Source organism: Pituophis catenifer, unplaced genomic scaffold, assembly GCF_029215685.1.
Source record: "Pituophis catenifer annectens isolate HBS135680 unplaced genomic scaffold, rPitCat1.0.hap2 SCAF_8, whole genome shotgun sequence".
In the NCBI taxonomy this organism is placed as follows: Eukaryota; Metazoa; Chordata; class Lepidosauria; order Squamata; family Colubridae; genus Pituophis; species Pituophis catenifer.
The window spans coordinates 33400867-33423879 of record NW_027256888.1 but is presented as its reverse complement, the minus strand read 5'-3'; the positions used below and the strand labels follow the sequence as shown (position 1 = coordinate 33423879).

The window sequence follows — 23013 nt, the reverse complement described above, 5'->3', positions numbered from 1 at the left end:
TGGTCTACCCCAACATGTGGGAGGGGGCATTCTGCTCCCTTTCGCCTTTCAGCTCCAATCCAGGAGCCCTCAAGCAGTTTCATTCATGACAAACCATTTTATACCAAATTTTTGGTATAAAATGTTGGGGTAGACCAGGGAAAACATTTAATCTTTCCCCTGGCTCAAGCTGATGAAGGGAGGAGAACTTGTGGCTCAGAAGGTTAATTCAACTGCCTAACATGCAGGAAGCCCAAGTTCGAATCCGAGTAAGAGTATGGCTAGCTGATGAAAGCTAAAAAGCTTGAAATAGATCTATACTAGTATCCCTTTATTTCTTTATCCACAAAATATAAATTTGGTATAAAATGGTTTGTCGTGAATGCGACTGCTTGAGGGCTCCTGGATTGGAGCTGAAAGGCGAAAGGGAGCAGAATGTCTCCTCCCACATGTTGGGGTAGACCAGATGTCTTGATAGAAAATACTTAATCTTTCCCCTGGCTCAAGCTGATGAAGGGAGGAGAACTTGTGGCTCAGAGGTTAATTCAACTGCCCAACATGCAGGAAGCTCAAGTTTGAATCCGAGTAAGGGTATGGCTAGCTGATGGGAGCTAAATAGCTTGAAATAGATCTATACTAGTCTCCCTTTATTTCTTTATCAGCAAAATATACATTTTACATATATATATATATACTGTTCAAAAAAATAAAGGGAACACAATCAGAAGACATCTGAGATCTGAATGAATGAAATAGCCTTATTAAATACTTTGTTCTTTACATACAGTAGTTTATACACTGCTCAAACAACTAAAGGGAACACAAAACTACTGTATGTAATGAACAAAGTATTTAATAAGGCTATTTCATTCATTCAGATCTCGAATGTCTTCTGCTTGTGTTCCCTTTATTTTTTTGAGCAGTGTATACATATATATAATATTATAATATTACATATTGTAAATAAATAAAAATATTTTAAAAAATAGGTTTTTCAATAATGAACTCTAGAAATCTCCTCCTTGTATGCAGTCCTTGTTGACCCAGGCAATGACTGATCCAATATAAGTTTCTATAAGTTACATCTCACCATATTATTTATGGGAAAGACACTCTTTGTCTAGTTCCTCTGATGAGACCTGTTGTTTATAGTTGCACTAGCGCAGAGCCATGATGGCGCAGTGGTTAGAATGCAGTACTGCAGGCTACTAATGCTGACTGCTGGCTGCTTGCAATTTGGCTGTTCAAACTTCACCAGGCTCAAAGTTGACTCAGCCTTCCATCCTTCCAAAGATCGGTAAAATGAGGACCAAGATTATTTGGGGCAATATGCTGACTCTGTAAACTGCTTAGAGAGGGCTGTAAAGCACTGTGAAGTGGTATATAAGTCTAAGTATTATTGCTATTGCTATCTGGCATAGCTCTCATCTTCAAAGCACATAAGCCCCACAATTATATCAAGGTACTGCCTCATTGGGAAGGTTTTATTTATTTATTCATTGGGGATTTATTATAGTTCATCACACAGCCACTCTGGGTTTGACATTTTTGTCCATCTATCAAATCCTTCCCAAGGACCTGGGATAGGCAGATGTTGTTTGATTATGTAAAAGGTATCATCATTTCCAAGTAAAGTTGCCTTTTGCAATTGAGTGATTTGATCAATGTCAATGGTGTTTAAGTGGTTCTCCAGATGCTTTGAGGTTGCATCCAAGATGCCTATTACTAGTTTGCTTTCTTTTACCACAGTTGTTGTACTTCAGTTATTTATTTATTTATTTATTTATTTATTTATTTATTTATTTATTTATTATTAAATTTATATGCTGTCCTTTCTCACCTATAATGTGATTCCTGTTTCCTGTTTTGAAAATCTGACATCCTGGCATATCTATAGGATACCAAGTTAAGAAATATCAGTCCAAACAAATTCAATTTAAAAACTGGGAAGATATGTACATCAGGCACTTAATATAAAAGGCATGAATCAAAACTGAGAGATTCTAGTAAAATCCTCTAGGAATGATTTATTGCCAAGATATTTTTGGCCAGAACTATGAAATATCTCACCTATTTAATTATGTCTTCTAAGCATGTTTTTTCCAGTTTTCAATTGCATTACATGGCATAAATCATTATTTCCTCTTTCCAAATGAGTATATCATTTCATAGAGTATGTTTATAGATGACCATAAGCAACCGACATTTAAAAACAGAAAATTTCAAATAATCTGGTCACAGATGGCAAAAGAATTCTTTTATCAAATGTGAAGCACCCAAGAATGTTAAATGCCTGCCTTGTGCCAAACATTTGTGAAAAATGAAATGTACCAAAGAAAAAGAAAGGGAGAAGAAGAAGAAAAAACTTGGACACTTGCCATAACACCCATTATAGTATAGTCTGAGGTCTTGACCTTTAATGTTATACTTATTGTGTTTCTGACACATTTAGTCAATTAAAATGGCTGTAGTGTAATTTGTTTTTTTAAGTTTAATACAGCATGTCAATAGAAGTTAGCCAAAATTTATAGTAGGAACACTAAAACTGCCATGTGCGCTTAAACAAATGAAGCACAATTCATCATGGTTGAAATAAAAATGTACATCAGGCTCGCTGGACTTTATGCTTGGCATACCCATGTTGCCAAATATAGCAAAGCATGTTGTAGCTGACACTTCCAATGGAAAAGACATTTCAGTGAGTCTTAAATATTGGCGAGAAAAATCTGGACCCTCTCCAATCCTAAGGAGTGTTAACATTGGCACTTCCACTGTGTACTTTTACTGTAAATTGTTGTAGCGTATATTTGACATGGAATACCCAGTGGATTGATGACTGAAGAAAGGAAGATTTTTTATTGTGCCATGTTACCTTTTTCAGTCATACATACTAAGACTTTATGTCTTTGGAGTTTAAACAAGTCTCCACCTGTACTCAATCGCTGAAAGTTATTTTTCATGCAACCCTAGTTTGCTTTGTTATAAATCCATAAAGCATTTTCCATTTTATTAGCCAAAAACAATGACTGATTTAATAAGAAACCATTAAAAGCTGGAGTTTTTTAACAGAGATTTCAGCCTTTTTTCCCTTAAATACATGTATATACTCTCCTTTTTTTAGCCTTGTTTAAATATGTCAAAATTAGCCAGTTCAATTCTATGCCCTTTTACATATTAGCACAAATAAATACTATTTTTAGTGTTACCCACATGATTATATCACTAACTTTATTTATTTGCTATTTGTTTGTTTGTTACCTATCATAATGTCCTGAGTGATTCTGGGCAATTTAGGGTTATGACTATAGAATGACTAGAAAGGCAGTGGTTTGAGATGGTATAACCTAGAATTAAGAACCTCTCATATTGATAATGAAGCATAATATCATGCCTTAAAATATAAAGAATTATTGTAGGTAGTTTGGCTCTCTTTTGCTTCACTCATATAACCCAAGCCAAATTGCAAGTGGTAACATTAGTCTTCTAATAGAGTCCCTTGGGAGTTGGGTGGCATAGAAATGCAATAAATTAAATTAAATTAAATTAAATTATTTTTGGATAACTTCTGACTTTTGAAAATAATGTTAAACTTTTGCCAGTAGGTAAAAATGAGAAAGAAGTATTTATGTTTTTTCCCTTCATTACTTGTCTGGAAAATAATTTGCAATGGCTTCGCATTGCAAACTGTTTTAAGAGCATATTGAGAATCTTTGGAAGTTTTGTATTGATCCTTGATATTGCCTCTACAGAACATCCTGACCATGCCTATCTACAAAAAGTGTCTGTAACTGACAGTTGGATCAAAAGACGTTTTCAGTTATAGGATTCCCTCATATACACATATACACACATACATATACAATATACATACACATACACATGCATGCTTCTGAGATTCTTTTGAAATGAAGTCACAAAATACCATCAACTCTGGACCTTATAAAGGTTAAGTGTATATTCAGTTTGTTTCACTGAATGTCTGTAGATGGATAATAGTTGGTGAAGATGCTCCATCTTTGAGAAACTATCCACTTTCCTTGTTATACATACCAATGAATGCATATTTAGGCTAAATGCCATGTTTGTTTTAATAGTTCTTTATTAAACTTGTCAGTAATCTGTTTCCAGTTCAGTTCTGTCTACTTTAAACAGTTCCCTTTTAAGTTTCCTTTTCTGAGATGTGTATATTTGCCTTCATTGATGAGTTATTACCAATGAATTGTTGGTACATTATTTTCCTAAGTTTATTATGAAATTCCTAGCTGAGACCTATGGCAAAGAATTTGCAAAAATATTCTTTTTACCAAAACCAAAACCAAATCCTATTAAATCCATGATGTTATTTGTTCATTTATTTATCTGATTTTTTTATCCTACTTTCTTTTTACTCCATATGCAACTCAAGACAGAAAACATACATAATACTCCTACCTTTCCTATTTTCCTTACAAAAACATGGTGAGTTAAATTGGGCTGAGAGAGAGTGGTTGGCCCAAAGTCATCCAGTCAGCTTTCATCCTTATGGTGGGACTAAAATTCACAGTCTGCTGCTTTCTAGGTCAGCACCTGAGACTATAAATCAATATTGATAATAGCAAGATAACAATCCCATTTTCTTTCCAATAGTGTTTGAAGGCTCAAAATGCCTTTGAGTCTGTTGTGCTCCGTTTATGATTCTGAAAAAGAGAAAACAGAGGAAGATCGCATTAATTGAGCAAATTAATAAATGTGTGGGTAATTAGGGACCATTTACATATTTTGGATTACAAGTCCAAAAATTAATAAGAGGAGAGATTCACAATAAGATTGGAAATCTAAAATGATGTATTGTACCTGTATACTGATGATTATGTTAGAGCAGAACGAAACATGATCTCTTGCATGGCTAACCTCTAAAATTTCAGATAAAAGTTACAAGACTTTTTTAATGATAAGATTCTTTTGGTAATTAAAAAGAAGAGGACTGACCCTTCATTCTGAAAACACCTTGCCTTTCTTTGGAATTTAACTGAACATGGGAAGCCAAGGAGTCTGCAGACAATTGGCTGTAGGGCATTATTCTGCAGTGAAAGTTAAAACATTTACATGCATCCTTTTTGTACTTCAAAACTAAGGTATAAGGACCGTGTATCCCATGCATAAGAATGCTATAAACAGTTCCTTCTGTTTTAAGAAAAAAATGAATGCAATTTATGTCAAACCATAACACAGGTGTCCTAAGGCGAGCTCAGGGAGAACAGAAACCTTCTGTGGAGCAGAAGGGCAAAAGCCTGCTTGATCTTATTATAAGATATTAATGGAAGTAATCTTTTAAAAAAATCAATTGAATTTCTGATGCAGTAATGAGGGGATAGGACAAAAAAGAAAGAAAAGAAAAAAACCAACCAAACTATAGAATAGGAAGTTGTTATATGTGTATCATGTTAGTAATAATTTAAGAAAGGAAATCAAGACTTAAGGCCTCCATTCCTGAAACTGGATGGAGAGACAATTGATTCTATTAGTTGATCAATGGATGTATAGAAGACATAAGGAAGCATTGAAAGAATAAAGTAATTAGAAGCAAGACTGAATGATAAAAATGAGGATTGGTTAGAATAATAAGAAAAATGTGATCGAAACTATAGACAGAAAAAGAATTGTTTAGCTTGCAAACATATGTCGCAGTCTTTAATGCAAAAATGGAAACCTAATTCACATTCAAAAGTTGAGCCTTTTTTAATTTTGCAGGGCAGTTCACCTATAATATAAAATATTAACATGCATGAAATTACATACATACTCTACAAAATTGAATTACTGTTAATTTTTATAGCAAAATTAACACATTAGAAAAAACTCAAATTACACTGTGCATGCTTGAGAAAATATACAAAAAATATATACAATTTTTATTACTAATTTAAATAAGAAATCAAATCCAACTATCTTGGCCATTTTCTAAGTGAAAAAAATGTTAGTAACTGAAATTGACATACTTGCCATTCTTTACATGAATATAGCCTTCAAATGAGCCAGAATTAATACAATGATGTATAATCAACAACTCTCTCGAAAGCAGAACACCTGGACTAATTAATGATTCCTTGTAATTACAAAATAGTTTGTCAATCACTCCATTTCTCTTTTATCCCTGAATATCTATTCTTTCCATTATTGCATTTTAACATATGAAAAAGGGAAAGCAAAAAACCAAATGTTTGCAAGCTAATTTCTGCAGTTCTATGAAGTTTTTTAATACTTTTTACATAGTTGCAGAAATTAGTTTGCAAAAATTTGCGCTTTTTTTGGTTTGCTTTTTAATATGCTTATATGCAAGAATGGAGAAGGACTCTTCAAAATCACCAATCACTTTAATGAAGGCTTAAAAGGGTGATTTTGAAGAGTCCCTTTGATGCATGAAGACATACATTAGATGCAATCGAAAGCAAGTCAATGCAGACTATAAGAAGCAGCTAAAATATCCCCACTTCTGTTTCCTGAGCCTTATTATACTGCGTCCAAGTCTTTACAAAGCTGTCACCTTTAGTTAAATTTTAAATAGTTGTGTAGATCCACTCAGAGACCTAAGAAGCTACTTTGGATGAAGATCAGGATCAGCCAGTAACAGTCTGATATGTTACATACATCAAAGGTATTTATCCACCTAATTTGGCAGTACTCACAGATGTAACAATACAACAGGGCCTCAAAAAAAATCTATAGTTATACTAATCCTGCCTGAGAGAGCAGTGATAATAAAATATTAGGGATATATATGCAGAATTATTTCTTTTCAGCTTGCTCATTCACTTGCTAAATAATGTTACAGTATGTCATAGATTGCCTAATTCTTTTGAATGAAAAATAAAATAATCTGATGCTCTTTCTTGAACTTTCTTTTCTAGTCTTCTAGTCTACTGTGTTTTAGATTTAAAGTTTATCCAATTATGCATCTAATAAATAAATTCAATTCTCTATTAAATCTTAACTTTTCTAAATTACTAAAACTATCCCACAATTTTTTGAATGGGATGTATGCTTTTAGTCATCATTTGTAGAGCTGTAATATGCACTAAAACAATGAAAGCAATTCAGCTAACAATAAACAATACTTGCATATGATGGAATGGGGAAAGAGAGAGCGAGAAAGTGAAATTCCTAATAATAACAAATAGAATCATTTTCTTTCCTTTCTATTGTCTGGTTGTGACATCCTCTAGAGAACATTTTGTTACCTCCCAATTTGGACAGGAATGTTGGCTTCATTTTGGTATATATCTATTAGGTGCTGAGTGATGAGTCTATCTGACTTGTGGTTCACAAAGGCTTTTCCTGGACTAACATGTGACTCTGATCCCTTGGTGACCAAAAGGATATTTTCCATCAGCAGGAACAGATGTTACTTATTCGTAAGGTCTAAATAAAGCATATGATTTTGCAAATGTTTGCCTCATGCACATTTGTTGGCTGCCAAATGTAGAGTGTAGATTTAAAAGGATTTGCACTGGATTTAAAAATAGTCATTAGTAAAGTTACAATTCTGTATATGCAAAAGGCATGGGGTAAGCTAAAAGTACTGGCAGAGTGTCCCATTTTTTTCAAGGAGTTTCTGGGATTTAGGACTTACCTATCAGTAAGCAGCCTAAAACAACTGCTGCAGATCTTGGGGAAAGACAGCAAGCAGCCTCCCACCAGTCCTCCTACATCACCTAAAGTTATTTAATCTGTGCCAATACCACCAGCTTGCTGATCAAGGGATGGAGCACACTGTCCAATGACTAGTGTTGAAATAAGATTCATTTCCCATTCTTTTTGTATTCAGTATACTGGATATGCTGAGGGAATGTGCTTGCTTCACAGGAAGCTGGATCTGCTGTGACTCCATATTAAATTAGAAACTTAGTCAAAGATCTAGCTTGATAGTTTAAAGTTTAAAGATTTTTTTCTTCTTTCATACTGGCATTTCTAATGATTTGCTGAATTTACGGATGGGAAGAATTTTGATAGCTGCTGAATTTGACATTTTGGCAATGAAACAAAGGCTATATTGAATGAGGCAATGATATAAACTTCTGTTTATCTGTGAGCAGAACTGTGATTTTTGTGGGTTTTCCCTGGGTTTTTAGAAGGTGTACGTACATACAGCATTTTTATTTTAAGCTATCTTGTTGGTTATGGATTTCTTCCCTCAAAAAGGCAAAATGGCTGCCAATTTCTAGTAATGGTTCCAGAACGCACAAAAAAATACTTTCGAATAGACATGAGTCTAAAATAGAGCTTTGGCGTGGGTGTGTGCCATATGCTGGTATTCAGATGTGTATATGAATCTCAAGCGAGTTTTTCCTTAATCAATTTAGATAACGAACTGTTTTGATTTCTGTTTTCTTCCCTGAGTTCAACTAATTAAATAGAGGGATAAATAAAACTCTTTAATAAAAAATATGCTCTTGACCTACTGATTGTTCATTTTGTAGTTCTTCAACTATCCAAATATCATCTGTTTCTATTATCATTTAACTCTACTTAATGTTGTCAAAATCATAAAGCTACTCCTGTGCGTGGGTTCTATGCAATCTTTTTATTTTATCTAAATTAGCCTTTTATTCCTAGAAAGAGCATTTACTGAGAAACATGAAATACAGTGACATTTTCTCAAGTGTTTATTTGCTTCTATTATAATATATTATATATTGAAAATTGACCGGGAAACCAGGACACTGTGACTTCTAATCCCACCTTAATATGAAAAACCAGCTGGATGACTTTGTGGTAAAATATAAAAATAATAAACAGTAAAAATGTAGATTTGTTATTTCTATTAAATATGTTCTCATTTATAGCCATCTATGACCTGGTCTTAGAAATCATTAACCTAATTATAAATCAGTGATCTTTTGATTGAGTCTTAATTAAAGGATTGTCTTAGTTGGTTTTTTTTTTTTTTTTTTTTTGTATGAACTGACATGTCTTGTTTTATGTTTTATACTAATGTCAGTCTAATAAAATTTGTCATATTTTTTACATCTATGGGTTTTATTGTGCATATAATAACAGGTGGAAGTGGTGGCACAATGGCTAGAATGCAGTATTGCAGGCTAACTCACTGCTCACTGCCAGGAGTTCATTTCCGAGCAGCAAGGTTGACCCACCCTTGCATCATTCTGATGATAATAAAATGAGCACCCAGATATGTTGACTCTTTGTAAACTGCTGTAAAGCATTATGAAGCGGTATATAAGTCTAAGTGCTATTGCTATCTTGGCATTTTGACTATATACTCTTGACAACCCTGGTTCCTGCTTTAATTTCTGGTGTACTTTTCATATGAACCCAAACATGTTTGGCTGAACATGGTTAGAGTTATATTTATTGAATAAAGCCCCTCAGACCTTTATATCTATATTAAACAGATTTAAACAGTGTTATATAATGAATGCATGTATTTATTTGTACTTAAAAAGAGTACCACAAAAGCATTTATGTTTCTGAAATGTTGCAGCATATCTTTCTGCATGTAACTAGTAGCATTCAACTACTTGTTATAAATTAGATAAATTTAACTTTTAATTAATTAAATGATATCAATCTACATTTTAATGTATATGATTTTTTTCAGACACTGAAAGTTTAACAGACAAAAAAAGGTTCTTAAATACTACCATGTTTTCAGCTTTCTCATTCAAAGTTTTTCTTTACATTTCATTAATACTTGTGTATGAATGTGCTGTTTATTGACACAATGAAAGATAGGTCCGATACAGGCTAAGTCTCTGAAATGTACTAATATTCTGGAAACATTAATTCATATTCATTCCTATCCCAACACTAAAATGAAGCTCTTTGCTATAATGTTGTTTCCCCAAAATTAGAAAATTTGATATCTTTCTTCATATCCTCACTTCATTATACACAATTTGCTTGAAACATTAAACAGCCAGATTGTAGCCTGAATATTTTCTTAGATTGTTGCTGCAGCCACTTTTAAATATAAGTATTGGAACACCTGTAAGATGTTCATAGTAGTTTTAGCAGAGGTTAATCCATCTGCATGTAATCAGTAGATTTAGATCATTTAGTGCCCCTTTAGCTTTTAATGAAAAGATCGGTATATGAAACGTAAGAACCACCACAAGGTTTCTTCAACAGATTTATAGCCTACTGTTTCATTGTGAGGACTGGAAGGAATTTATCTCTGCATTGCAGATAGATTTGTCAATGGAGTAGTTCAAGGAATAGAAACATGGTCTTTTACATACAGTCAGAGCACTCAATATTCATTTAGTCACAGCCAGCATGGCAATGGTCAGGGTCCAAAAAAGTATCCAGAAAGTTGTCATCATCATATCCTTGGCTTACTTCTTCATGGTAACATTTTATAGCATAAATCAATCAACAAAAGGATATTTATTAAGAGAAAATCCCATGTGACTATATTTAATGGTGCAGTGTCATCAAACAATTGTTTTAAGTGCAAATGAGGCAGTCCACAAGAGCCAACCATAATATTTTATTAGAAACTTCATGGTTTGTATAGTACAAACTGGTTCTAAAGTTATATCTATATTAACAACTGGCAATTATTGATAATAATAATGATTGACAATGATCGGTATCAGGTTTTACTAGGGTGAGATATTGTATGTCGTCAAGAATGTCTTTTCAGGCTTTTCTTGGCCAAAAGCTTCACTGCAACATAATGGCTCCTAAATTAGCATGCAACTCCAAGGACATGAAACACAGCAGAATGCCATTGCAGTCTGCTCACTACTAAGAAAAATAGTACTGTCATAGAATCAAGATCTAAACTTTTTTCTGGGTGGTTCACAACAAGGCTTTGATGATGGAAACATAATACAGTGCTAGGGTTATTTATCAGGGGTTTCTTTTTAAAACCACAGCATTTTGTGGCTATGCTTTTTGGTATGGTGGTTATTTTTTATTGTTTTTAAACATTCATAAAACATCTATTGAATAATGCTTTGTGAACATGTAAATAAAATCTAAATTTTAAAAATGCATGAAATAATTAGTAAGAAGCCATTAAATGCATGAAATAAATAGTAAGAAGCCACTACTGTTTTCAGTAGTGCCACTTCTATATACTTAAATGTGATCTGGGAGACTATATGCAGATTCTCGATCATCCAAATCATGGTTGTCATGGTACTTTTCAAAAGGCAACTGGACTTTCTCAGTTTTTTCTTGAAAATATTTAGCTTCACATCCTAGAAGCTTTTTCAGTGGTGATTGAATGGTGGGGAATGGAAGGATTTATATTCTTATCTGGTCATTAGCACTCTGAAGGTCCGGTCATTATCTCTCTGAGAGTTATTGAAGCCACTTGGCATTTATCTGTACCCTCAGAGTGAATCAGAGTAAAAATGGGTGTGGAAACTTCTTGGGACTGCTGAAACAACTGTGCTGTAAACAGCAGATAGGTGTTGTCGTATCCTTCTGTTGAGAGAGGGCTGTTCAGTTTTAACACAGATGCCCTCTTTTACACCTCTTTCAAATCAATTGTCTTTCTGCCCAGAATGTGGACTTTGCTGTCTTCAAAGGAGTGATTTTGTCTTTCAAATGCAGATGGAATGCTGAATCTTGTCCTGATGGGCTTGTTCTCTTATGTTGTCTATGCATTTCAGATATTCCTGCAACGTATGGAATGACAATGTTGCTTTGTTTGTTATTATCTTCTTTATTTGATCAAAGAAGATGATCAAATCCTGAAAAAGATCCAGTAGGAGCTCCTTCATAACAAACAAAGAAGAGGGGTAAAAGAAAAAATTAAGAAAGTCCTGTTGCCTTTTGAAAAAAGCATCTTTGGGTGATCAGGGAGTGCACATGAATTAATCATGTGTAGCAGTTCCAAAGGAGTCTCCCTTATCCTCTTGATATAGCCATATGCCATCGTAATACAAATTAAATTTGAAATAAACAAGGGGATAAAATAGGACTGTATTTATTCCAAATCAGTTTAGAACAGACACTTACATCAATTCTGAAAGACACGCTTGAATTTTGCCAGACCTTAAACTGACAGAAATATCAGACCTGAGGAACTCTTGCCATTTTGTTTCTTTTTCTGCTCTCCTGTCCTAAGGGACTAGCATAATGGGTTGGGGTAGAAAATACAAGATACATTGAAATAACTTTTTAAAAAGGGCCAGTCCATTACAAGGGAAAAAAAGTTTCCATTCATAATTCTTTATTGTGAAGTATATCTAGAAGATAAATAATGATTCCCAAAAAGCACATCAGTTTTCTAAATAGTCTACCCTTTTCTTGAGCAGAGTGAAGCTGTCATTTCTGATTCTACCTGTCACGAGGGGAAAATATTCAACATATAAGGAAAATGAATTTTACATCAATCCTGTTAAAACAAAGGAATAGTGTTTTCAAGAAGTTTTGTTATATGACATCATGCAAGGGTAATAATTAGCATTAACTACAGTCTGATCAATATTTTAAATATTCTAGGGGTCTTTTTATATGACTGGATCCTTGAAGAAGCATTTTTTTTTCTCATGCTCTATGATTTAAATTGAATCTGATGGCCATAATCTCTCCACTGAACTTACTTTGGTCTAAGTAAGTTATGCTGCTTCTACCAAAATAGTACAGAAAGGTAAATAGCGATAGCACTTAGACTTATATGACGAAGATTCTAGTCTCCTCTTTCTAGCAGGTAGATCAATGATGAGTTCAGGGGGAAATATACAATTTTATATTGCAGTTTATCACAAGCATATCATTATATTTACATTTTCTATTATATGCAATATCAAAACTAAATATGCTTGTATGCAGTGGCTATTGACTCTGAAGTGCAGTGACTGGTCACTGCATTGCTACATTGCTTTTCATACAGGATTTAAGCAATCTACATTTTACATTTTTATATGTATTTTGTTGCCAGAGAAGAGACATTTGTGGAGTTTTCTGACTCACATAATGAAGTATCATTGCCTTGATTATTGTTTATCAAACTGAAAGGATGGTTTCCCTCAAATAACAAAATAGCTTCCACCAAGCCAGTTCCAGAAAATGTACAGTGACATACATATGAAACTGTTTTTTCCAAATCCACAAAAGTCCAAATTATTGATGTGAGAAAGAGTGACTTATTCTTTGTTTTTTTCAAGAAAGTTTCAACAACTGAACTTGGAATTTTTTATGTTTCTCAATCAGTTTCTCTTTGCCAGTTGCTGTCAAGCCCAAATTATTTTAGAATTTTCTTCAGGTTATTCGATGATTTGAGATTTTAGTAAGAGAATACAGCCAAGAATAGTTGTGCATCTAATCTGCATTTGAAGATCAGACCCTAAGAATAGATTTAATTCAAATGTTCAGGACTAATTATAGGCTATTTTGGATATTCAGGACAAAGCTGCATACTTACTGCCAGATAGTCAGATAAGTCAATATGTAACTTGCTCTTTCATAACAAGAATTTCGTGATGAAGCCATAGCTTTGAGAAAACAATGTCACTTCTAGGAGCTCACAGCTAAACTTCAGAATGTATCAGGCCAAATATTAAGTATGCTCTTAGTATTGATTAAAACATATTGCATAAACGGTATCATAAGATTCAGCTCTGACCCTATTCATAAAGGAAATAGGATATATGAAATAGCTTCCTCTATGGCTTCATTCATTGCTTGGATATCAGTAAAAATGCCCTATATATACCATTATTCTTAATCATTTTATAATTCCGTTTTCACAGAATTCATGACCTTCTGCCTATATTCATTGGGGGTAGAATGTTAGTTTGGGACTTAAACACAGATGTATGGCATAGATGTTTCATGTTTTTAATGAGATGGCCTTAACCCAGATTTTTATTGTATTGCTATATTCATGTTTTATATAGTATATTCACTGCCCAGAGTTGTTGCATAGAAAGGTGGTCATACAAATTTGATTATATAAATAATGTCTGCTAAACTATGATTTTGTGCATAAGTATGCCTTCTTTTCCAGGCTGAGAGTCAAACTTAATCAGTTTAGTGTAGTGGTCAAACCATTGGATTAAGACTGGTTCATGTCCATGCTCAGGGAGGAGAATCATTTAGTAATTTGGATCAATCATGTTAGACCAAGTTACTTTACAATTGTGTTATTTTAATAATACTGGAGAAAAAAGCACCCTTATGTATACCACAATTGAATTCATATAAGAAAAGTGGAAGATAGTTCAAACAAGCAGCAAACACTTGGCTATTCAGTGCTGGGCCAGAAGCTGGTTTGAAAAATTAGGGAGGGCAGAGACAACACAAATAAATATGTAAATTAAAAAACTAAATTAAGACAAAATTAAGTTAAGACAATTCTTTCATGTATTAATACAAAGCATGTTACATATTATAATAATTATTCTAATATAAATAAATATTATATAAAGCATGGATTTGTATTTTGAAGTGTCATCTGCTCCCAATAATTTATGCTTTGAAGCTGGCAAACTCTTTCTTGGTTTATGAGACCTTTTTTTTAGTCCCTTCTGCTGCCTAAATAAGCTCAAATTGTAAATTGTGGTTCACTATTACACCTTGCAATTTAAAGTCAATTCCAGGACAGATGAATCTGAGTTTCTAAGTAAGGGTAGTATAATAATAATAATAATAATAATAATAATAATAATAATAATAATAATAATAATAATAATAATAATAATAATAATAATGAGGAGGAGGAGGAGGAGGAGGAGGAGGAGGAGGAGGAGGAGGAGGAGGAGGAGGAGGAGGAGGAGAATTAAGAAGGCATAAAAATAGTCTCCTGGTAGCCTAAGTCTTTAAAAAGAAATCATATTGTGTTTCTAGAATCTTTTGTCCCACTGAAAAGAGAATTAGCATGGAATCAGATTAGATGTTATGAAATAGAAATACATTAAAAATATATTTTCCACAACTGTCCTTCATTGCCCAACATTAAAGTAAATGATTTTATATTATTTTGATCTTTGGCTAGATGCAACAAAAGAGTTTCTAATTTTAAAAGCTAGAATCTCAAAACAATTCAATAGTTTTGCTTTTTCTTTGCATTGCATTTCATTGCATGAAATTTCTTTATTATGGTCTTTGACCAGCATTACAAATAGAAGAAAGATAACAAATTGCTACAGGAAACATATTCTATTGTTTATCATAAAACAATAGAATAACACATCTAAGTCAATTTTTTGTGCAGTTGCATGACTCAGTAAAGATATTTGATAACATGGAATATTAGTGAAGGGTTAATATCTCTTAAAACAGAGGTCCCCAACCTTTCCAGCTCCATGGACCAGCTATGGTGGCAACAGCAGCCACAGTGGGGGAAGAGGGGATGGTTTCATGTGCTGGCCCACTGCTTTCATGACCTGGTTCCCAACAGGCTATGGACTGGGGATTAGAACCCCTGCCTTAAAACGTAACATAAAATATATCTGTATGATCCTCAAATTTGGAAAGGACTGGAGTAAGCAATGCATGTGTTTGTATATCATATTGTCATTCCTGCAAGATAGACAAGACCAAGGACCTAATAGATTAAGATTACTTTTATTGTAAAAGACACAGAGCCAGTTTAGACTAGTGGTTAAAGAACCAGGCTAAATTGATAGCTGCATGTAACAATAGAAGCACTCTTAAAATTTGGCAATAAAATTCAGAAACACTGGATCACATTGTGATGATCCCTCTTTTACTATTCATTTGGCTTCCAAAAAAGTTAATTGATCTATATATTCAAGAGAAAAGCCAAAACTTTGATACAAATTTGGATATCAACAAAATTGATAACTATCTGTCTGTAGCAGTGGCAACAGCCCAGTAGGATCAACATGATTCTGAGCCATGATATCTAAAAGCCTGATCAGCCTGGAACATTAACTTCAAGCTTCAAAATGGCATTAAGTCACATTTTGGAGAACCAAACAGAATTCTATGGAAGCTTGATTCTTATGTTTGGAAATGGGCCAAAATGATACCTTGTAATAGTTGAGCAATTACTTTAGCTTTCAACAATTTAATTGCCAATAGAATGTAATTGACCTTTACTATATAAAATTTGCTAATTGCCCTTTACTATATAAAATTTGCTTACAGCAAATGTATGTCTTTGGGTAGTAGAACTGACAGAATTAACTTGAAATGCTAATTTTTTAAAGCCTGAAAAATTATGCCAAAATATTAAAATATTTAGCTTATTTTAGTTCATGAAAGCCAGTTATACACTTTATCTTTTGTTGGAAAACATTAAAAATTTGGATTTCCCATAATTAATTGCCAATTCTCTTAATAAAAGGATGCCAGTTTCTTAAAGAGTGCTACATAAGGCCAAGAGAGAACAACTGTACACAGTAAGATTAGTGAAATAGCTAGCTGTCATTTAATTTGTTAATGATCTTCTATAGGTTAATTAGCATATTAGCCAGGCTATTCCTGTCCTTTTTATATAGAAAAACAATTATAGTTCCTCCTTCCCAGTTCTCTGGGATCATAGCTATATGGTTAATATATGGAAGTAGAGAGGGCAACATTGGTGTCCAACAATTAGAATTAGAATTAATTAGTTTAAATAACCAAGACCATGTGTTTAGTTCAAAGCACAGAAGAGTTTATTATTGCTACCTCTAATAAAAAGAAATCTAGATATCTAGGGATCAAAGCTAAATTGGCATTGGATAAGGGTCAGCAGAAATCATGGGGGGGGGCTGGACTTAGGTCTTTTATGACAACTGAGGACACATTTAATCCTACCTGCATGTAGGGTTGTATGTAGAAGAGTTCAATCTGCTCTTCTACATTTACTAAATTCATTGGTAATAGTTCCACTTTTATAAGTTTCTGGACTATGTAGCTTCAATAAACTGAGACCATTTTTTTTCTGATCAAGTGGGTTTTTTCTTCATGCCTCATATTGTCTTCCTGCTCCTTTAATATTTTACTAGTAAATCAGTCTCCAGTAAAGTAATGAAAAATTCTAATAATGGTGTTTTAGCAGCAATGTAAGTTTTGAGTGAAGTCCCCTCCAGTTTGAACTGGTCATTGTCCTCCTTTCAAAAGATTTAAGCCTGGCCACAGGAGCATGATACATTAAATATTTTATTATGGGGAGGGGGAGTACCAGGTGGATTTAAATGTACCTCAAACCTGCAGAAGATTGAAAAGTATGTATTTCTTTTCTCAGACTGAAACCAGCAAGGCAACCCATCAACAAGGGAGCCATTCCATCTAACTTTGTGAATTTAAATAGAACATAACTTGATATTTGATTGTGCCTTGCATAAATTCACAAGTAAAAATTAGTAAATTGAGACCCGGGAACTATGTCAAAGTATTTAAGATCATAGAGAAAGGTCTCTAAAAGTTAAATAATCTATGGCAGATAATTTATGAGTTGACTAAAATATATATTGCCCATATCATTTCTAACAGCTATTTAACATTTGTAAATTAGGCCTATTTATAATACATATCAACTTGAAGCCAGCAAATGTTTCTAATCAAAGCAACAAACTTCTTGATATGTCCAATATTACTGCACTGTCTGAAGATTTTTTCTTCAAATATACATTGACTTGCTATGTGTGAACTTCTGCCATGATAGCACAAATCCTTTCACTGTCTGCTGTAAGCTACTGTATTTCCTATCGTATCTCTAGCACCTGTTTTCATAAGACATAATATCAAATGATTTTCTAAATGTTAAATCTGCCTCACTTAAGAATCTTTTTGAATGTTTTCTTTCAGAATTTCATACCTGTTTGATCTCAAAATATCATCAGGCACTATTTAGCTCCTTGTTCAATGTTCAATGTTTAGACATCTTTTTTAGGTTTAGCTATGTATCTGCAGTTAAGTCTCCCTCTATTTGCACTCATGAAACCTAAAACACTACAATAATGGCTTTTGGCACCAAACGTTTCTACATTATTTTTACTAGTTCTTGTGGCGTGTTTCCAAGGATCTTACCCAATAACTCCAATACGAATTGTTCTTGGATCAAAGTTCTTTATTAATCAGTTATTTCTATTACAGGTGAACATTTGGAAAAGTGCATCTGGATCCCTGGACCACACCTTATATACCTTGGAGGCAGAGCTAAGGTAAGGAGGGATCAGGGGAAGGGCCAGGTGGGTGAATGGGGTTAACCCTTACTCTGCCATGGGGAAGCGATGTTAGGCATTTATATGTAACAAATCCCCCTCTAAATGCCTAACAGTTGGAGCTGTGTGTATGTGTTGTATATGTACACCTAATCTTGAAGTTAAGTAGTCGTGCTGTTTGTTCTGCAAGGGTTTGGTCAGGATGTCAGTGATTTGTTCGATAGTCTTGCAGTGTATGGCTTTGATAAAACCAATGTTCGTTAACTGTCTGACGTGCTTATGTTTGATGTCTATGTGCCTTGACCTCTGGCCCACAGCATCTGCCATGGATATGTCTATGGCTGCCTTGTTGTCCTCATGTATTATTATCGGGTAGGCTGGTTCAGTCCAGATGTTGGAGAGCAGGTCATCAAACCATGTCAGGTTGTTGGCTGCCTTCGAGAAGCAGATGTATTCTGCTTCTGCTGTAGATGTGGCCACTAGGTTCTGTTTCCCGGTGTACCAGTGCACCGGGCAACCGTTGATGAGGAATACATAGCCAGACGTGCTTTTCCTGCTCTTTGTGTCGCCTGCCCAGTCAGCATCAGCATAAGAGGTTAATATGGGTTCTTTGGAGCTCACCGGCTCTAAACGTAGGCAGGCATCTATGCTGTACTTTAGGTATCTGAGCACGCATTTTACACCTTCCCAGTGGTATGTTTTTGGTTCGCTGACGTGCCTAGACAAGAAGTTGACCGCTAGGATGATATCTGGCCCAGTCCAGTTGGCTATGTATAGTAGGGACCCAATGACAGACCTGTAGAGGGTATTGTCCTTAAATGTTTCACCTTCTTCATTCATGTGTTTTAGAAAGTCAACTTGCATGGGTGTTTTGCATGGCTTGGCATCCTTCATGTTGCACTGGTGTAGTAGCTCCAATATCTTCTCCTTTTGGGAGATTCTGAATCCTTTCTGTGTTCTGTCAATCTGGACACCCAGGTACTTATTTACCTTTCCCAAAGTTTTTAGTGCGAAATGCTTCCCCAACTTATCAGCGAAATCATCACATTTCTGTTTGTACTGGCCACAGTATACAATATCGTCCACATAAACAAGTACGTATACAATAGATGTGCCCTCCTTTTTGGTGAAGAAGCATAGGTCAGCAGAGGTGGCTGTGAATCCCATGTCCCTGAGAATTTTTGCTAGGCACTCATACCATCTCTTACCGGATTGCTTCAGCCCATACAAACTCTTGTTTAACAACCAGGTATCTCCCTTTTGTGTGTTTTTTCCAGGGGGTGCTCTGACAAAGATCTCTTTGTCTAGTTCCGTGTGGAGGTAAGCTGTCCGCACGTCAAATTGGTAAACTTCTAGGCCTAGAATTGTTGCTATCACCAGGGCACTCTTGAAGCTTTCGGCCCTGACCGTGGGTGAATATGTATCGGTGTAGTCCTCCAGGTATTTCTGTGCAAACCCCTGTGCCACTAACCTAGCCTTGTATAGCGTCTTATTGTCCTCAAGCTCCTTGATTTTAAAGACCCACTTTGTCCCAATGGGTACCTTGTTGTCTGGTACCTTGGAGGAGTATACACATTTAGCTCTCTCAGGCTGGCCATCTCTTTCTCCATGGCCTCTTCCCACCTAATCCTTTCTTCCCGTGGCAACCTAAGTATGTCTTCATAAGAGTTGGGTGTCGTGGTGTTTGTGTGTATTGATAGTACGTAATCTTCAAACCTTTTTGGCATTTTGTTCCTGTTATGTCTAACGGACCTATTGGGTTGCGTTTCTGTGTCATGCATGTACCTGGCTTCCCTTTCTGTAAGTGTATCTACCTTTATGATGGGGTGGTCCTCTTTCCATCCCTTGGTGGCTATCCCTTGGTGTCTAGGTTTGTGTTTCTCGTGTGCCTCTGTGTCAGCTGTGTCTAGTCTACTCTTGATCCTTGCATTGTCTGTGACTTCCTGCCTGGGGAACACTTCATTGAGGTGTATTTTTGATCAATTTGTGTTTTCATGGAATACTGCTGTTCTGGATATGATAAATTTATTGTCCTTGTCAATGAACCTGTACCCTTTTGTCCCGGACTCATATCCCATAAATCTCCTTGATACCTTGTCCCCCTTGCATCTCAGTTGTTTCAGTATATGCACATCTGCTGTGACCCCAAATATGTGTAGGTGAGCTATTTGGGGTTTTCTGTTGTACATAACCTCATAAGGAGTTTTGCCTACCACGCTGGACCATAGTCTGTTCAGGGTGTAGTTTGAGTATGTGAGTGCCTCTGCCCAGAAGTGCTGCCCCAGCCCTGCGTCTTCTAATACACATCTTACCATAGTTTGTAATACTCCGTTCCTTCGTTCTGACACTCCGTTCTGGAATGTGAAGAACGGCGAAGAAGTGAAATGTAATATTCCATGTTTCTTTAGCCAATTGGAGAAGTCCCTTGATAGGAACTCTGACCCTCTGTCCATCATTATTTGTTTTATTTTGGTGTTGTGTTGTGTTTCTACTCTCCTGTAAAATTCTTTGAATTTTTGAAACACTTCCTTTTTATGATTGAGTGTATATACGAATCTGTAACAACTGAAGTCATCAACTATAGTTAGAAAGAACCTCTTTTTATACTTTATAGAGGGTTTCATGGGGCCCACCAAATCCATGTGTACTAACTGGGAGGTCGAATTTGTGGTGCGAGAGGCCTTTTTTGGTTTTGTTTTTGTTTTGAGTTTGGAACATTTGCACACGGAACACTCTAGGTAATTGTTGCAGTTTTTTACTTGTAAACCGTTTGAACATTGTCATTTTTTGTACAATTGGGAAACTGGCGTGGCCCAACTTCCTATGAAGCAGGTGGGCGCAGTCATTGTGGATGGGTTTGCCAATAGAGGGCTTCCCCTTGTGTGCTGTGTCAGAAGTGTGTTTGTCTTCAGTGATGTGTTCAACCTTAACCCCCTTTGTCTCCCCGGGAGTACCTGTCTTGCCTTCCCTACTTTCTAGTTGTATATTTGTACTTGGATAGTAATCTTCTTGGGGTTGGAGGTATGTTAGCCCCCCTTCAATGATGATTTTGCCTACGTCCTTATTATCCTTGGTCATGTATACCTTTCCTCCTTTAAAAGTCGTCTCGATACCCAAGTCTTTGCTGAGTTTGAGTGTGGCTAGTATATTGTGAGGTATCTCAGGTATGAGCAGTACCCCCTCTATTATTCCTATCCCATTTATGTATGTGTTCCCTTCTCCTGTTACCAGGACCTTGTCCTGATTTGCTACTTTAATGTGGTACTTCTTTGCTGTGAATGATGTAAGTATGTTCCTGTTGTTGGTAGTGTGGTTGGTGGCTCCTGAATCGATGAGCCACATGTTCCCTTCCCCTGGCTGCATGTGTGTGGATTGATGGTCTCCAAGACCATACAGTGACCCTGCTTGGCTTTCCCTGGAGCTGTCTCTCTGTCCCCTCCTGTCTCTGGGATTGGGGGAGCCTCTGCGTCTGTAGCTGTTATCTGGTGAGTGCCTATCTGAGAACCCTGGCCTCCGGCCTTGCCTTTCCCTGCGGTGAGTGTAGTCTCTGTCCCTTGAGTTTCTGGGGCAGTCTGTCTTATAATGATTCCTGGAGCCGCAGATAAAGCATTCGGGAATGTTGTGATTCCTAGTTTGAAACTCTACCCTTTTTACTGGCCTACCCTCTCTGCGGCTCATGGAGCAGTCTCTTCTTAGGCTATCCTCAGCTATCAGCCTGTTGGTGAGTGTTTCTAGGGAGAGGTGCTCTATGTTGAGGCTATCCAGTTGCATTATAAAGTTTTCCCAACTAGAATCCTGGGAATTTATAATTATACTTTTTATACTATCTTCAGAGATGGTCTCCCCCCTTTGTATAAGTTCTGCCCTGGTAGCGTTCAGTTGTGGGTTAACCATCCTCTGCTACCAATCTGTGGCGTGTTTCCAAGGATCTTACCCAATAACTCCAACACGAATTGTTCTTGGATCAAAGCTCTTTATAAATCAGTTATTGCTATTACAGGTGAACGTCTGGAAAAGGGCATCTGGATCCCTGGACCACACCTTATATACCTTGGAGGTGGAGCTAAGGTAAGGAAGGATCAGGGGAAGGGCCAGGTGGGTGAATGGGGTTAACCCTTACTCGGCCATGGGGAAACGATGTTAGGCATTTATATGTAACAGTTCTCCAGATCTGAATTGGGAAAGATTTTGTGTGGTGATTAAACTGCATAATAGTTGAATGCTTTATATTTCATAACATTCAATAAAGCAGGCAATTTTTCATAACAAGTGTCTTATTTGTATCAACAGAATTGTTCTGGTTCCTCTACATATAACATTCACCCACCCACACTTACCTTTACAATAAAGCCATCTGGCTATTCTTTTTTCAGTGGACATGGACAGGAATTGTACCTATCATCCATTTCTATCTCCTTATCTGCTACAGTTGCCAAAGTCTTCCCATTTCATACACATCTATTCCGTCCTGCTGGGGATCTCAACAAGAACAAACAACCTTTCCTTCTTTTTCAGCAGAAGTCAGAAAGGATTATCTTCTTACTAAATACTAATATTGATGCTGATGTTGGAACATATGGCCATCCTGATGGTTTGTGCTTGCCAAAGTATCAGAAAAGGGTCATGTTGTTATTATTAAAAATGATGCAGAATATCATCAGTCACAGCTATAACTAAAAAATGGATGAAGCTCAGGCTCAAAATAATAAGTTTATGAATAATCTATTTATAAACAATGATCCAATATTTTAAATTAAGCAAAGTTAATTACAGTATATCTGAAGCCAACTGACAAATGTGGATTGTTATAATAAATATTTCCAGACATAAAATAAAGTTATGGTTTCTGTTTAAATTATAATTTCCACCATCAATTAAATCTGTTCATGTCATCAGATCTGTAACTGGAACAAAAGTGGCATTTATATTTTACTAGTGTTATATGTTCAGTTAAACATTG

General features: G+C 35.5%; 1 long non-coding RNA gene across 2 annotated transcripts in view; it reads right to left on the bottom strand.

Annotated features, from left to right (window-relative positions):
* The window catches only part of LOC139320600 (uncharacterized), a 94419-nt gene that overhangs the window by 36437 nt on the left and 34969 nt on the right, over positions 1-23013 (bottom strand). For both annotated transcript variants that reach the window (XR_011600705.1, XR_011600706.1), the window contains exon 4: positions 4411-4655. This is a non-coding gene — a long non-coding RNA (uncharacterized lncRNA). The remainder of the gene's footprint in view (positions 1-4410; positions 4656-23013) is intronic.